Source organism: Mercenaria mercenaria, chromosome 10, assembly GCF_021730395.1.
Source record: "Mercenaria mercenaria strain notata chromosome 10, MADL_Memer_1, whole genome shotgun sequence".
Taxonomy (NCBI): Eukaryota; Metazoa; Mollusca; class Bivalvia; order Venerida; family Veneridae; genus Mercenaria; species Mercenaria mercenaria.
The window spans coordinates 49,975,901-49,990,082 of record NC_069370.1 but is presented as its reverse complement, the minus strand read 5'-3'; the positions used below and the strand labels follow the sequence as shown (position 1 = coordinate 49,990,082).

The 14,182-nt window shown below is 35.0% G+C and overlaps 1 long non-coding RNA gene across 4 annotated transcripts in view; it reads left to right on the top strand.

The window, feature by feature from the left end:
• The first annotated feature begins 1,772 nt into the window (after window positions 1-1,772).
• LOC123555527 (uncharacterized) overlaps window positions 1,773-14,182 on the top strand; it is a 35,330-nt gene continuing 22,920 nt past the window's right edge. The window contains exons 1-6 of one of the 4 annotated variants that reach the window (XR_008372765.1): window positions 1,773-1,967; window positions 2,753-2,867; window positions 3,505-3,571; window positions 5,395-5,517; window positions 6,796-6,882; window positions 7,502-7,616. This is a non-coding gene — a long non-coding RNA (uncharacterized LOC123555527). Of the gene's footprint in view, window positions 1,968-2,752; window positions 2,892-3,504; window positions 3,572-5,394; window positions 5,518-6,795; window positions 6,883-7,501; window positions 7,617-14,182 lie in introns of all 4 variants that reach the window. The other 3 variants (XR_008372766.1, XR_008372767.1, XR_008372768.1) reach the window with 3 other exon arrangements.

Genomic DNA, 14,182 nt, shown 5'->3' with positions numbered 1-14,182 from the left:
GTTGTTCAGCATCATCACCCACATCATATGACACAAGATGCATAACTCTGGCCCATTTTTTGATGAATTATTCCCCTTTTTACTTAGAATTTCAGGTTAAAGTTTTATGCACTTCAACTCTATCTCTGTTATTACTGAATGGATTTGATTCAAACTTAAAATAGTTGTTCAGCATCATCACCCACATCATATGACACAAGGTGCATAACTTTGACACCAATCTTTCATGAATTATTTCCTCTTTTTACTTAGAATTTTAGGTTAAAGTTTTGATGCACTTTCACTCTGTCTCTGTTATTACTGAACAGATTTGATTAAAAGTTAAAAAATAGTTGTTCAACATCATCACCCACACTATATGACACAAGCTGCATAACTCTGGTACCAGTATTTAATGAATTATGTCCCTTTTTGCTTAGGATATACTTATATAATGTTTTGATACATTTTATCTTTACCTCTCTTATTACTTTAAGTTGATATTTTTGACATAGACTCAGGCTATTGTGCAATATTTTCATCCACAATTAGAGTCATTAAACACTCCAGTGACAGGTCTAGTTTCCTCAGATGTGCCCAGTTTCACTATCCAGCATCGAAATAGTCGAGCGCGCTGGCTCCTGTCACAGCTTTTGTTTAAACAATTTCCCCCCTTTTAGGGCCTCATCTTTGTCATTTGTCTGCGTCCTATATATTAAATGTGTATAAAATGTAACTTAATAAATATTATGTCAATAATGGTAACTTATTTAGGTTATAAGTTAACCTTTTGGACATTGCTTTCAAAAACATGTGATTAAAATAAATAAAATATAGGTTCCTTTTTTGGGGCCTCATTTTAAGCTAATTGAGGTTAGCAAACTGCGTGTCTCCTCCTTTTTTTGGATTCAGCATACTTCAAAATAGTTACATACAAAGTTTGGTGCTTTCTTCACAAAAGGAAACATCTTTTTCCTATAACCTACTCAACTAGAATGTTAGTGAAAAAAAAGAACATTCTAACTCCCATACACACACATGAAATGAACAGAACAATAACAAATGTGTAATACAGCTCAGTTATTGCATAGACAAGTTAATATCACCAATTTAATACCAGAAGACAATCACTAAGTAAGGGTTAACACTAAATGTAGTAGCCTAAGGGTAAAGTTTTTTGGGTGCACTTATACTTCCTTGCTATTGAGCTAGCTATAAAGCAATGTGGTAGTGTCTGGCCTTAGATGTGAGAGGTCCAGTCAGTCAGTCAGGCCTGAAGTATTGCACAAACACTTCTAATTCTCAGATCTTCTTTTAGAAGATCAAGTACTTAAGTCAGATTGTATGGTGGTGACATGGAACAACACATATTTTCTTATGCAACATTATCTTAGTACTTGCAAGCAGGTCCTGCACTCCTACCACAATCCATAGATAGCTCAAACAGTCAGGTTGTACCTATTTAACCATAAGAAATTTGAATCCATGTACCAAACAACATTAGACGTAGAACACTTCATTTAGATGTAGTTGATTTTCAGACACCTTACCACACTCTACAGCCCTTTGTGCTACCTGATGCAGAAAGTCTGCTAGTATTTTAAAGCTAGATGAGTCATTTTACCATTGTTATATAACCCAAGATTTATTGATGGTACCTTTGAATTATATGTATATAATGTCAGACATAGTGCTTTAGTATTATCAATCTTTGACACACTTGCTTTATGATCAAATGTCTGGCAGTTTATTAAACTGAAATACAAAATGTAGATTATTTTCACTAACTTGTGCAATAACTTTTTGAACCTACATCTATAGAACTTCCATGCATTTGCTAAACATTTGTTTTAAAAATGCCTCTTTTTATAGTGAAATCTGTGTAGTAACAGTACAGACCAGGAAGTTCAGAAATGAAAAGATGCAGGTCTAACTTGTTCAACACACTGCATGAAGGAAACATAGTGAAAACATTTCACAAATAAACAGTTTGTATTGAGAACCAGTTTTCTCTACTCCATCTGCTTGTACATGTAAAAGAGCTGAATACATGCAAAAAGTTTATTTCTTAATGTTACAGTTGAAGGGAAATAACTCAGTTTTAAAAAAGAACACTGAACTGCCCTTTAATACTAAATTTTATCGTGTTAAACTACAAAGTTTGCTTTTACAGAAATGTTCGCTTAAACATTTAAGACACAAATCAATTTTTAAGTTTCTAGATTCGTCCAAATAATAATAAAAAAACATTTTAGTAGCACTTGAATAGAAAAAAGCAATAGACAATATTTTTAATTGTCTATAATAATTCTAGTTTAACCCCTGATCAAGTTGCCTGTGATGACTGTTCTTATGCCCACAAGTACAGGTTTAAGCAGATCTCTATTTATAGAATAAGTTGTTTCATCCTTTCCTATAAATGGGGACTTTTGTCACCTTCCCATGCAAAATAAAAAACTTTCACAAACATTGAATGGACTGTATGATCCCAAATGACCAGAAAATATGTTAATTTGAAGTCCATAATGTCCGGTACCTCATTGATACTTATTGCCTATGTAACCTTAAGAAGTTTGAATCTATAAGGAAAGAACAAGTACCAAAATAGCACACACTTGTTCTCTCAACTTCTCTGATCAAATGTCTGGCAGTCTATCCAACTGAAAAAGATTATTTTTACTAATATGTGCAATAACTTTATGAATGTGCATCTATAGAACTTCTATGGATTTGCTAAACACTTTTGAAAAAAAAAATGCCTCTTCTTTTGTAGTGACATCTGTGAAGTTCATACATGTACTAGTAGCAGTACAGGCCATGGTGATCAGATATGAAGAGATGCAGGTCTACATTGTTCAACACAGTGTATGAGTGAAACAGAGTGGATGGTAAGGATAGAAAACATTTCACAAGTAAACAGATCATTTGTATTTGTCCACAACGAAGCACTGACCCTGAGGACTATGTATGGGAAAATATAAGAGTGAACAAAGTGTTGACTGAGAAAGGGCAATATTTATTTTACCAAACAATACCTTAACAAATATATATTTTCACATATCTGGGCGAAAAATACCGCCACGAAAGACCAGGGAACAAGTGACCTAGGATGCCGCCCAGAGACATGGACAGATGCTTGAGTGTCATGGTAAATATCCATGTAACAAGTATGATGTGGGTGTGTAAACAAGTGTATGAAGATTATAAGGTGAATTGCAAATGATTTCATATTTAGTACCAGTTTCCTCTAATCTAGCTGCACTTAGATTGTAGAAGAGCTGAATACTTTCAATAAGTGTTTTAAAAGTGGAAGGGAGGTAACCCAATTTTTAAAACAGGAACACTAATTTGCCCTTGCTCAATTTTATTGTGGTAAACTACAGGGTTTGTTTTTACAGAAATGTTCACTTTTAAGTTTCTGATCCAGTATGAACTACATTAGTACAAATAATAATAATAAAAAAATAAAATAGCACTTGAATAGAAAAGGAAATATAAAATTTGTGTATTTTTCTATTGTTCTAGTTTTACAATGATCAAGTTGCCTGTGATGACAGTTCTTGCCAACTGAAGCGGAATTCAGCATTATAGAGTAAGTTGTTCTTTCCATTCCAGATCGGGAATTTTGTTCACTTCTCATGCAAAATAAGAAGCCTTTTACCTTTTATTACACAAACATTGACAGGACACTATGATCCCAACTGACTAGAAAATATGTTATTTAATCCAGAGTTCCTTGTGTCAGGTACATCATTGATACATGTACATATTTCAACATAAAGGGTTTAAATCTAAGAGAAGAACATGTTCCAAAACAGTATTAGACCAAGAACACTTTCTTTTGGAGCCCCTCTCGATATTACATGTAGCTGGTTTTCAGACTTCTTTTCACTGACTAGAACCCTTCGTGTTCTGTGATGCAGAAAGTCTGTTTAAAGCTACTTGAGTCATTTTACCATTGATATATAACTTAGAATAGAAGTTAATACATGACGGAGCTGAGCGGGAATGTGATATAAAATCGGCGCAGAAAACAAATAATTGCCTGAGGGCTTTAGCCCATGTACTAATGTTTTTTTCAAAAGCAATTATTGTGTCAATATGGGGAAAATATAAGTGAGTGCACTAAACTTATTCTTGTATATTTAGACAAATTACAGACTTCGATTCCCAGTAAGAGATTAAAGATTTCAGAAACAGTATGTGGGGGTAATTTTGTAGAAAATTTACTTGTCTTTCAGATGGAGTCATTAGATGTTACAGAAATTATCCCATTTAATTATTTTGTTATAGTATTTGATACTACCCTCAACCACAGAAATGGACCAAGAGTTTCTCTTATTCCTGTGGATTTAGATTTGACTTTTCATCACAAACAACTTGCAGAATTTAAAACATTAAAACTACCATGGTGTAATAAAATATATATTCTGTAGTAAATGCATCAAGAAATGCATGTATGACAATCAATTGCATAGCGAATAATTTATAGCAATTTTGCTTACACCACCAGAAAAAAATAAGTATTTCTTTTTTAATTTAGTAAAACCACAATGTTTTCATCAGTTTGCATTCAAATCACTTAAAATGTTCAGTGTGTCAGTTTTGTACCATACCTTCTGGAAAATAACAAACATTACATCATTTGACAACTTTAAGGCAAAAAAACAAGAATATGAGAAACAGGGATAATTTGAGCCATTCCATGAAAAAAAACTGCAGTTTTCTTAGCAGTAGATCTGTTTATGAAAAGCAGTCATAACATTTTCACTGAGAAGAAACCTGCAACTTCGTTGGAATTTTGAAATTGTGTGGTGCAAATCATGCTTTTTTACACAACATACCCGAACACTGTTGAAACCCAGAATTCTAGCTCCAATGTAAAATATGTGCATGTCCTGTTTTATTACTAAAAACCAAGCATTGTAATTCTGTGATAAACAATAGTTTAACATGTAGACCAGTGACAGACCATTATGATGTCCAGTAACAACTCCAACGTCCGCTAGGCCGCCATGTTGAAAGCGCACTGACCATGATGACGTTTTATGTAGCCATTGGTTTCACTGGGCGGATTATGATTATGAGTTTTTTGCCTGGGCTGATAAGTGATAATCAGTGTGTGAAAGCAATAACCTGCTGAAAAACATTCATTTTTGTTACTATATATAGTAATATATGTATGAAACCAGATTTATTGATGGTTCCTTTGAATTCTATATATATATAATGTCAGACATAGTGCTTTAGTATCATCAGTCTTTTACAAACTTGTTCTCTGATCAAATGTCTGGCAGTCTATCCAACTGAGATACATTATTTTCACTAATTTGTGCAGTAACTTTTTGAATGTGCATCTTTAGACCTTCTATGGATTTGCTAAACATTTTAGAAAAAAATATGTCTCTTTTGTAGTGAAAACTTTGAAGTATCAGTACAGACCATGAACTTCAGAAATGATGAGATGTGGGTCTGATTTGTTCAACACAGTGTTTGAGGGAAACATAGCGGATGGCAAGAATAGATAAAATTTCACAAGTAAACAGATCATTTGTATTTAGAACCAGTTTCCTCATTCAGTTGCACTTGGACTTGTAGGAGAGCTGAATACATGCACTAAGTTCTTCAGAAATAAAAATATTACAGTTGAAGGGAGGTAACTCAATTTTAAAAAAGAACACTAAAGTGCCTTTTACTGAATTTTATTGTGGTAAACTACATTGTTTTTACAGAAATATTCACTTAAACATTTAAGAACACATATTTAAGTTTCTGTTCCAATATGAACTACATTAATACAAATAATGAAAAATAAAAATATTTGTAATAGCACTTGAATAGAAAAAGAAATATAGAATAGTAGAGCTATTGGACTCGCCCATGCGTCGGCGTCCGCGTCGGCGTCCGCGTCCGCATCCCGATTTGGTTAAGTTTTTGTATGTAAGCTGGTATCTCAGCAACCACTTGTGGGAATGGATTGAAACTTCACACACTTATTCACTGTGATAAACTGACCTACATTGCACAGGTTCCATACTCTGTTATGCTTTTTTACAAAATTATGCCCCTTTTTCGACTTAAAAATTTTTGGTTAAAGTTTTGTATGTAAGCTGGTATCTCAGTAACCACTTGTGGGAATGGATTGAAACTTCACATACTTATTTACTGTGATAAACTGACTTACATTGCACAGGTTCCATAACTCTATTTTGCTTTTTTACAAAATTATGCCCCTTTTTCGACTTAGAATGTTTTGGTTAAGGTTTTGTATGTAAGCTGGTATCTCAGTACTCACTAATTGGAATGGATTGAAACTTCACACACTTGTTCACTGTCATGATCTGACATGCACAAAACAGGTCCCATAACTTTATTCTGCTTTTTTTCAAAATTATGCCCCTTTTTCAACATAGAAATTTTTGGTTAAGTTTTTGTATGTAAGCTGGTATCTCAGTATTCACTAATGGGAAAGGATTGAAATTTCACACACTTGTTCACTGTCATGATATGACATGCAATGCAAAGGGTCAATAACTCAACTTTGCATTTTTACAAAATTATGCCCCTTTTTCAACTTAGGAGTTTTTGGTTAAATTCCTATACGTAAGCTGGTATCTCAGTATCCACTAATGGGAATGGATTGAAACTTCTCATACTTGTCCACTGTCATTAGCTTATAAGCACTATGCAGGTTCCATAACTCTATTTTGCTTTTTTACTAAATAATGTCCCTTTTTCGACTTTCGTATTCATTCAGTCGACAAGGCTGTTGAATAGTCGAGCGTTGCTGTCCTCCGACAGCTCTTGTTTCTATAGTTCTAGTTGTACAATGATCAAGTTGCTTGAGATGACTGTTCTTGTTGTGGCTCTAGTACCAGCTGAAGAGGAATTTTGTTTTATATTGTAAGTTGTTCCTTCCATTCCAGATTGGGACTTGCATCCCAGTTCCCAGGTAAAATATGAAAGATTTACCTTCTGTTATTTACAAACATTAAAATGGGCTCTATAGTCCCAACAGACCAGAAAAATATGTTCTTTGATCCAAAGTTCTTCATGTCAGGTACATTATTGATACACGTACATATTTAACCATAAAGGGTTTAAATCTATGAGGAAAGAACATGTTCCAAAACAGCATTAGACCAAGAACACTTTCTTTTGGAGCCTCTCTTGATATTACATGTAGCTGGTTTTGAGACTTCTTTTCCACATACTGGAACCCTTTGTGTTCTGTGATGCAGAAAGTCTATTTAAAGCTTCTTGAGTCAGTGTGATTTTACCATTGTTATATAACCCAAGATTTATTGATGGTTCCTTTACATTCTATATATATAATGTCAGACATAGTGCTTTAATATCATTAGTCTTTTACAGACTTGTTCTCTGATCAAATGTCTGGCAGTCTATCCAACTGAGATAGATTATTTTCACTAATTTGTGCTGTAACATTTTGAATGTGTATCTTTAGATTTTCTATGGATTTGCTAAACATTTTAGAAGAAAAAAAATGTCTCTTTTGTAGTGAAAACTGTGAAGTATCAGTACAGACCATGAAGTTCAGAAATGCGGGTCTAATTTGTTCAACACAGTGTTCAAGGGAAACATAATGGATGGCAAGGATAAATAACATTTCACAAGTAAACAGATCATTTGTATTTAGAACCAGTTTCTTCTAATCCAGTTGCACTTAGAGTTGAAAGAGAGCTGAATACATGTAATATGTTCTTTAGAAATAAAAATATTACAGTTGAAGGGAGGTAACTCAATTTAAAAAAAAAAAGACCACTAAAATGCCCTTGCTTAATTTTGTTGTTGTAAAAATTTTATTGTGGTAAACTACATTCTTGTTTTTAAAGAAATGTTCACTCTATTACAATTACCTAATGACCCCAAGAAATTAGGGTCAACCTTGACCTTGACCTACTGACCTATTTTCTTGTTTTTTAAGATACAGCCTTGAAATTTTGATGAGGTATACACTTTTGTGCACTGATCCTAAAACTGACTAAGAGACCATGAAACTGACCTACTAATCTGCTTTCTTAAGGTATTAAGTCCATAACAGAGTACCTCCTTTTTGAAGAGTATTCTGTTCCTACCATAAACCTACTTTGACTGCAATTTTCAGGGGGGGGGGCGTAGGTTCAAGCCCCAGTGGGGCCAAACTTTTTTTCCCCTTAATTTTCTTTTTTCCTAAAGTTTTTACTTCTTTCAATACTTGTTATTGACTCATTGAACAAAAGTGGAAACAATTCTTTTGATAAACGATTTCTTGCTGTTCAAAAAGAATTTACCTCTAAAACAGAAGGGGCCCGTAGAGTAGACATCTTTAAAAATATTGAGTTACATGCGGTTAAAGTTCTCTATTTTGCCGTCATTCTTTAGATTACATATTGTCGAAGAAATGTAGTTAGGTTTTACTTCTGCCCCAAGGGTATTTTTGAATGAAGTGAGAAAAATTCAAAACAGACCTAAATTTTTCAATGTTGGAGTTAGAATTCTGTCTCATTGAATCCCTTTACTTGAGGTACCCCAGAAAAAATGATACTGACTGTTTTATTAGCTCACCTGTCACATAGTGACAAGGTGAGCTTTTGTGATCACCCTTCGTCCGTCGTCCGTCGTCAGTCCGTGCGTCCGTGCGTGCGTGCGTCAACAATTTCTTGTCTGCACGATAATGGTTTCATTTATGATTTTATTTTAACCAAACTTGCACACAACTTGTATCACCATAAGATCTCGGTTCCTTTCTTGAACTGGCCAGATCCCATTATGGGTTCCAGAGTTATGGCCCCTGAAAGGGCCAAAATTAGCTATTTTGACCTTGTCTGCACAATAGCAGCTTTATTTATGATTTGATTTTTACCAAACTGGCACACAACTTGTATCACCATAAGATCTTGGTTCCTTTCTTGAACTGGCCAGATTCCATAATGGGTTCTAGAGTTATGGCCCTGAAAGGGCCAAAATTAGCTTTTTTGACCTTGTCTACACAATAGCAGCTTCATTTATGATTTGATTTTAACCAAACTTGCACACAACTTGTATCACTATAAGATCTTGGTTCCTTTCTTGAACTGGCTAGATTCCTTTGTAGGTTCCAGAGTAATGGCCCCAGAAACGGCCAAAATCAGCTATTTTGACCTTGTCTGCACAATAGCAGCTTCATTTTTGATTTGATTTTAACCAAACTTGCACACAACTTGTATCACCACAAGATCTTGGTTCCTTTCTTGAACTGGCCAGATTCCTTCATGGGTTTTAGAGTTATGGCCCCTTAAAGGTCCAAAATTGGCTATTTTGGCTTTTGCAGCCATATAGAGACTTCTTTTATGGTTTTATTTGATACAAACTTCTAAAATATCTTCAACAACAATAAATCTTGGATTCCATGACAAATCAGATCCAATCGTAGGTTCCAGAGTTATTTCATATCTGATTACCTCCCCTGATTGTAATCAAAATGAATTTATATCAGTAAGTACTTATAGTACTTATTTGAAATTTCATTATTGTTATTAGTTGGACTGAGACAATCAGGGTAGATAACTATGGACTGATTTTATGTCAAATTGCCTCCCTTTATTTCAAATTAAAATGGGTATATCTCCATAACTTATGAAGATACTGATCTGAAATTTCATTTATGTCAACAGATTTATTTGGCAGATCCTTCTTTTGTTCACTTATCTTTTTTTATTATTACTTCCCTTTTACGTTACTATAAATAGCTTATTTTTAGTAACTTTTTTATTATTGGCCGTAGGGAAAAACCAAGACCACTTTTCTGTGGTACAACATGGATGGTACCTCCAATTTTTAGGTGTATTTTGACATATCTATACCTTGTTTTTTCTTTTTGGTTAAATTTCTTCCATGTTGTTCCTATCCTTTGGACTTAGATATTTTTTCTGAGGGCCTTCTTGTCCTCAAGTGCAATGATAACAGGTGAGCGATATAGGGCCATCATGACCCTCTTGTTTTTTCAAATAGGTACTAAGGTGGCTCACCTAAAACATTATGTGCCTAAAATCTACAATTTTTAGGTTGCTATACCTTCCATGTATCTGTGGCTCCATGATATCTCTTAAGTGGCCCAAAAGTCTATCCATAGAAGATATTTTATGTGGCTGTTCTATTTAAAGTTAAGATTAAGTACCCCTACTTGATTTATGGTTGTAGGTCAAAGGTCAAGGTCATTAATGAAGGTAAAGTTAAAATTGTTTCTGCGTCATAACTTTTTAGCTCACCTGAGCACGAAGTGCTCAAAGGTGAGCTTTTGTGATCGCCCTGTATCCGTCGTCCGTCATAAACAATTTGACTGTTAACACTCTAGAGGTCACAATTTTGGCCCAAACTTAATGAAACTTGGTCAGAATGTTACCCTTAATAAAATCTTGGACGAGTTTGATATTGGGTCATCTGGGGTCAAAAACTAGGTCACCAGGTCAAATCAAAGGAACAGCTTGTTAACACTCTAGAGGTCACAATTTTGGCCCAAACTTAATGAAACTTGGTCAGAATGTTACCCTCAGTAAAATCTTGGATGATTTTGATATTGGGTTATCTAGGATTAAAAACTAGGTCACTAGGTCAAATCAAAGGAAAAGCTTGTTAACACTCTAGAGGTCACAATTTTGGCACAATCTTAATGAAACTAAGTCAGATTGTTACACTCAATAAAATCTTGGACGAGTTTGATATTGGGTCAACTGGGGTCAAAAACTAGGTCACCAGGTCAAATCAAAGGAAAAGCTTGTTAACACTGTAGAGGCCACATTTATGACTTCATCTTCAGTAAACTTGGTCAGAATGTTAATTTTGATGATCTATAGGTCAAGTTCAAATCTGGGTGAGGTGGTGTCAAAAACTAGGTAACTAGGTCAAATCAAATGAAAAGCTTGTTTACCCTCTAGAGGCCACATTTATGACTGTATCTTCATGAAACTTGGTCAGAATGTTAATCTTAGTGATCTCAAGGTCCAGTTTGAATCTGGGTCATGTAGGCTCAAAAACTAGGTCACCAGGTCATCAAATCAAAGGAAAGCTAGTTTACATTGTAGAGGCCAAATTTATGACCATATCTTAATGAAACTTGGTCTGTATGTTAATCTTGATTATCTGTAGGTCAAATTCAAATCTGGGTCAGGTAGGGTCAAAAACTAGGACACTAGGTCAAATCAAAGGAAAAGCTTGTTAACACTCTAGAGGCCACATTTATGACTGTATCTTCATGAAACATAGAATGTTAATCTTGATGATCTTTAGGTCAAGTTCGAATCTGGGTCATGTAGGGTCAAAAACTAGGTCACCGGGTCAAATCAAAGAAAAAGCTATTTAACACTTTAGAGGCCACATTTATGACCATATCTTAATGAAACTTGGTCAGAATGTTAATCTTGATGATCTTTAGGTCAATAGGTCAGGTGAGCGATACAGGGCCTTCATGGCCCTTTTGTATATGCATTGATCATGTAAAACTGTTTCTGCTCAATCAGTTTTATCTGCATGAAAGTTTTCCGCCAGTGGGTGCTGCTGTATTGCCAAGGCAATACTCGGTCACTTGTTTATTTGTTTATCTAGTAATCAACTAGATTTGGTCTTTACTTTGAGACGAGCCGGCCCGCTTAGCTCAGTAGGTAAGAGCGTTGGTCTACGGATCGTGGGGTCGTGAGTTCGATCCTCGGGCGGGGCGTATGTTCTCCGTGACTATTTGATAAACGACATTGTGTCTGACATCATTAGTCCTCCACCTCTGATTCATGTGGGGAAGTTGGCAGTTACTTGCGGAGAACAGGTTTGTACTGGTACAGAATCCAGCAAAACTGGTTAGGTTAACTGCCCACCGTTACATAACTGAAATACTGTTTAAAAATGGCGTTAAACCCAAAACAAACAAACAAAACAAATTACTTTGAGACCATCAGGATAAAAATGTAATGTTTAAAAAATTGCTACTGGACAGTATATGAAAGTAGTAACAGATATTACTTGATTTACTAAAAATAGTAACTATTAGTAAGATGAAATAGTTGTCAAAAACCAAGTAAGTACAGACAAATAACTAGAAAATAAGCCTGCTGATCTTGGTCTGCACTGTCAGTAAATTTTCAGTGAACACCCCTTTGATAGATAAATGGTGCTTTTGAGTGTTTTATACATATTTTATGGATTGAAAGAGTGTTTTATAGATAAAATTTTCTGAAGATGCACACAATTGCTTTTTATTTTATTGTGATCACTCTGTGTCCGTCGTGTGTCCATCCATCATCAGTAATTGTGTTTAAATGACATCTGTTCCAAAACCACTGAATGGATTTTGATAAAACTTTGCCTTGATGTTCCTTGGGTGGTTCTCTACCAAAGTTGTTCAAATGGTTCTGCTTGGTTGCACATAGTGGCCGTCAGAGATAAAAATACAAAAATCTTCAAATGATATCTCTTAAACCACTGATCCGATTTTAAGTGATTTCACAAAAATGTCACCCTCTCACAAAATTGTTCAAATTTTATCGATTCGTCAAAAAACATGGCCGCCAGGGGGCGTGGTCACTTTTCCCTATTTGTATATAGTGGAAACTGTAAAAATCTTCTTGGGTGAAACTACAGACCGGATTTTAAAATAATTTAATACAAATGGACCTTGTGTGACCCTCTACCAAGGCTGTTCAAATTATTCCGATTCGTGAAACATGACTGCCAGGGGATGTGGTCACTTTTCCCTGTATGTATTTAGTGGAAAGTTTAAAAATCTTCTTGTGTGAAACTGCTTTCCCTATTTTAAAATAATTTTACACAAATGGTCCTTGTTTGACCCTCTACAAAGATTATTCAAACTATTCCGATTGGTCAAAAAAAGATGGCTGCCGGGAGGCATGATCACTTTTCCCTATATATATGGTGGAAATTTAGAAAATCTTCTTTTGTGAAACTGCTGCCTTGATTTTGAAATAATTTTACACAAGTGATCCTTCTGTGACCCTCTGATTATTTTGATTTGTCAAAAAAACATGGCCACAAGAGTGCGTGGTTACTTTTCCCTATATGTATATAGTGGAAACTTCAAAAATTGTGTGACAATTGTATATAATATAGGCTAACATAGAAGACACCTAACTCTTTACTTGTACCATTACATTATACAAATGCACTTGAAGCCTTGTACAGATGAGTGCTTTAGGGTCAATGACCCTCTTGTCTTATTATGCAATTACTCACTTATGAAAGCATTTCCTAAATTTCCAAAAATTTGACAAATCCGGAGGCTTGCAGCTTTAAATTCATTTACAATTCTTCAAAATATTAGCTGTATAAGTCGGTGGAGATATTTTTAATAGTTTCAAGTATCAAATTTATTGTCTTTGACAAACATCTGGCATATTTTCCAGTTGATAATTCATAAAAAAGAACTTGCATGCTCTCACGAATTTCTGGGTTTTCTTGCTGTGCACTGCTTTTTAGCTCACTTGTCACATAGGTGAGCTTTTGTGATCACCCTTCATCCATTTATAGAGGTTTTATTTATGATTTTATTTTAACCAAACTTGCACATAACTTGTACCACCATAAAATCTTGGTTCCTTTCTTGAATTGGCCAGATTCCTTTATGGGTTCCAGAGTGATGGCCCCTGAAAGGGCCAGAATTAGCTATTTTGACCTTGTCTGCACAATAGCAGCTTCATTTTTGGTTTGAATTTAATCAAACTTGGACAAAACTTGTGTCACCATAAGATCTCAGTTCCTTTTTTGAACCAGCCAGGTCCCGTAATGGGTTCCAGAGTTATGGCCCCTGAAAGGGCCAAAATTAGCGATTTTGACCTTTGACCGCACAATAGCAGCTTCATTTATGATTTGATTTCAACCAAACTTGCACACAACTTGTATCACCACAAGATCTGGGTTTCTTTCTTGAAATGGCCAGATTCCATTATGGGTTCCAGAGTTATGGCCCCTGATAGGGCCAGAATTAGCTATTTTGACCTTGTCTGCACAATAGCAGCTTCATTTATGATTTGATTTCAACCAAACTTGCACACAACTTGAGTCACCATAAGATCTTGGTTCTTTTCTTGAACCGGCCAGATCCCATAATGGGTTCCAGAGTTATGGCCCCCGAAAGGGCCAAAATTAGCTATTTTGACCTTGTCTGCACAATAGCAGCTTCATTTATGATTTGATTTTAAACAAACTTGCACACAACTTG